This window comes from Crocodylus porosus, unplaced genomic scaffold (assembly GCF_001723895.1).
Source record: "Crocodylus porosus isolate Cpor-Errol unplaced genomic scaffold, CroPor_comp1, whole genome shotgun sequence".
Taxonomy (NCBI): domain Eukaryota; kingdom Metazoa; phylum Chordata; order Crocodylia; family Crocodylidae; genus Crocodylus; species Crocodylus porosus.
In genome coordinates, this window is record NW_017728948.1 from 10,720,642 (window position 1) to 10,724,551 (window position 3,910).

Below are 3,910 nucleotides of genomic sequence, written 5' to 3' on the forward strand. Positions count from 1 at the left end.
GAGTGGATGGCTACCTTAGTAGCTGTCCCCATACTAGAAAGTCCTCAGTTGCTGCCTTAAAAACCTTCAGGTTCCCTTTGCAGTGCTGGAGCAACGTCAGCTGGACCTAGAATGAGAAGCGTAGGATGTGGCCTTTGTCATCTGGGTTGAAGCATCAGGGCTGGCCATTAGAAAAAAACATCTTTCTGGCAGAGTATGCTTGGCTTAGAAAATCAAAGCAACAATAACCATGGGATCCAATCATAGTCGTTTTTACTTTTTTCCCCCCAGGGTAGAGCTATACCTTGTGCAGAAAAGTCAGCTTCTGCTTCCACAGCAAACATATCTCATTTAGAGGGATCCCGTCGGTGCTCTTCGTCTTTCCTCTTTTTGTTTCCACCCGTAATATTTGCGTATGGAGACATCCTTAGTGAAGCTAATTGTCATTCCTTCACTGGCAGTGTGACGCGTTTTTTCTAAGACTGAGACAAAAATCTACATTCAGATTTAAGAAAGGGCATTATTGTATCTCTTTAATTAAGCACTGCCAGGAGTTATTCCATTATACCCAAACATGTCTATTTACTCTTTAAAGCATGTTCCCTTTATTTACTCCTCCTGTTTAATCCAATCTCTTTTCCACTGAATTACACTTGCACAATAATGCAATAGCAAGGCCAAACAGGTTCAGCATGGGTCAGGGACAGCAGTGGAGGGGCACGTATTCTGGTCAAATAATAACTCTATTTTATTTTTAAATCAATGGATCCATTCTCACCAGTGAGTTTTATGTCTAAATAATAATAGTAAAAAAGAAGTGCTGAATAGGAGATACCATTCACAGCAGATTTATTTTGGAAACAATACAGAACTTCAAGGGAAGGCAGCTGAAAATTGAAGCGTCTTTCTCACTCCTTTGCTCAAGTAATTCGAGGTTTGGCACAAATACACGAGATGATAGGCCACAGTCCCTTCTACCCTTGCTCTGCTTATGTGAGCTGGATCTTGCTCTCCACCACAAACACCTTAAAGGCCTACCAGAAGCCCACATTTGGTAAGCTCTGCATTGAGGTACGGACATAGTGGACCTCAGAGAAGGTCAACGGGCCACGTTCTGCAGCAATGATGGCAGCAGGGCTTTTGCCATTGACTTCAGGGGCTGGACCAGGCCCAGCCTGCATGGCTAAGAGCACGGTTTGGCTACCCGAATGAGGGGCTTCCATTTCAAAATGAGCCTGGTTATGGATTCTGCATTTTGTGCCTCCAAAGCATGTTTTCATCTGACTGTTTGTACAGTGCTTCGATAAACAGTAGGAACCTGCTGAGGGCACATTGTTCTATTGCGTAATTAGCCTTTTCTTCACTATAACTGGCAGCCTTTTTCTCAAATACTAATGTGATAACTTAAGTACACACGTACCCTGGCACTTCAGAGAAGTGTGAAATCCCTGCCCCAAGAAAGCTAGCTAACTAGTCTTTTCCACCATTTATCCTTTATTATCTTGCCATCGTTCCTAGTGGATACACTGTCTCTTTCTAGCCCTCCTAAGGTTTTGTATGAATTCACTGTTTGTCACAACAACTGCCAAATACACGCCGCTGCTGCTAATTGTGCAAGTGCAGAGCCACCGAGCTCATAACATTGGGGTTAAGGGAGGAAGAGCTTTTATCATCTGTTCTTCTGAAGATTAAAGACTTGAGTAGAAAATATTTGCAGATTTCTGTATGTGGGTAGGACTCTTTCACATGTCCTATAGTCCTCCCTTGTTGTGCAGACTTTGTGGTGCAGTTGTCTGATGAAAGGGCTCGTATCTTTTCTTTGTGCTTTAATCTAACCAGGCTCCATATGGCTAATATTTAACTTCACTGTGCCTATAAACAGTGCAATTCCCTCTGAACACAATTTGGGTTTTACCACATGCTTTTTCCTGTCAGTCTGGTACAGACTGGGTTTAAGCACTGTAGTTTAATGGGCAGGGTAGCAATGGAGGCCTCAGGAGCACTAGTTAGATGGGGAGCGCTATTCTTCCTGTGGGGGAAAGGCTTTTTCAAAGAGGAAGATTACTCAGTGTTTCCCAAGGATGAATGGTCGGGTTGTACATCTGCCTTATTTCCTCTGGACGTTTTGTCTGTCCCAGATCCCATCACAAGACTGGCTCCCACTCTTCCATGCTTTCTCCTGGGCTTTGTTGTCCCAGAGGAGCACTGGTCTTGGCAGCTCATTGATCAAAATTTAATCTTTAGTACAACCAAGACTTGACTCAACAATGGGTTTACAAGGGAGCATGAGTTCAACGAGCCAGTGAAGATCAGTATTGAGGGAGCTAAAATACACGACAGGAATTCATTAGTGCTCAGTGCAAACAATATTGTGTCACTCAGGGGGACCAAAAACTGCCATGATTGGCACAGTGAGAGCCTTTATGGGGAGCACGTGGCTTTTAAGGACTCCAGCCAGCCAAGGGCAGGGTGCTTCAGGATGCAACAAGTTGACATCCTACCCAGTGCACTTCCCTCTTCTTTAGAGGAGAAGCATAGTCTCTCTCTTGTGGCAGCTAGTGCTGAATGCAGCACATTTACTTACCAGCCTGGGTCTGTCCTGTAGAGGGGTAAATGTCACACCCTTCCTGGCAACCTCCAGAATATATTCCTGGGGGACAAGGGCCTCATCCTGTGACCGGGAGCCAGCAAAAGTGCTCCGCTCCTTGCAAGTTCGTGTCTATGGCATGTTTGCTAATACTCTGGTGACCATCAGTGCTCTAGCTCATGAAAGAACAATATTGTCTTGAGTAAGGTTAGAGGTTCCCCGCATTCTCTGGTCCCTCCTGCTCACCAGCACAGCAGAGGTCAGGACTTGTTCCATTCAATCCTTTCCCATTGCTTTTTCGGATTTTTTTGTTTTGTTTTTTTGCATAGGAAGGTTGAAAAATGTTTCCTTACAGAATTGTCTCCATATGGTTTTATGCATAAGAGTAAACAAGGCGTAGCTGTTGACTATATGGTTAACATATTTTTGATGGTGTTTCTCTCCAGAAAATGCAGCTGTATTACATTCTTGAAAAAGTGAAACTAATGCTTAACTTCAGCAAGTATGTTAATAATAGAAAGACATTTCCAACTGCATTGATCAGACAAAAGTCTCGCCCCAAAAAAGGCTTTGTTTTTTTGCAAAGAGCTTCAGAAAAATTGGTGCCAGGTCTGGATATCAACAGCGGCTCAGGACTTTGATCTCATGCGCATCCATGTACATTTGAAGTCACTCCACTGATTTAAGTGGATTTTCTCTAGATTTGCACCAGTGCAACTGAGATTGGGGTGCTGGCCCATTGTTTATAATCTGCTTCATTACAGATGACTCCTTTGGATAATCTGGAGTTTCTCATAATGATTAGAAAGATACTGCCAGTAAGAGTACAGTTATGCTAACCCAACTGAAATATATACAGTGCCTCTGACATGATGCATATGGATATTTCCTAAGATTGTTCTGCTGAAAATTAAGCATAAACATATAGTCATATTTTGGATTAAATTATACAAACATTTCAAAATAGTTTATGCATTCAAACTTTTGTGTTGTCAGGGAGACACCCCCTCCCCCCCTACACAGAGACTACCAATGTTGAGAGATAAAGGATCTAACTGAGGGAGTTGTCTTCTTTCTTTGAACATAAATCCCCAAACAGTTTTCTTTTTACATTCCTCAAGTCTAGGCAGCAATTCACACTTAGCTTTCTTTATATCACTTTGACCATTAGGTTTGTTTTGGGTTTTTTTCAGTGATCAACTTGTCCTGTATGCTCTTTTAAGTTTGATTCATCAGGAGGAATAGGGCCCTGAATCTGATATAACAGACAAGCAAATTCATAGAATCATAGAAGTCAGGTTGGAAGGGACCTTGTAGATCTTCAAGTCCGACCCCCAGCCTGGG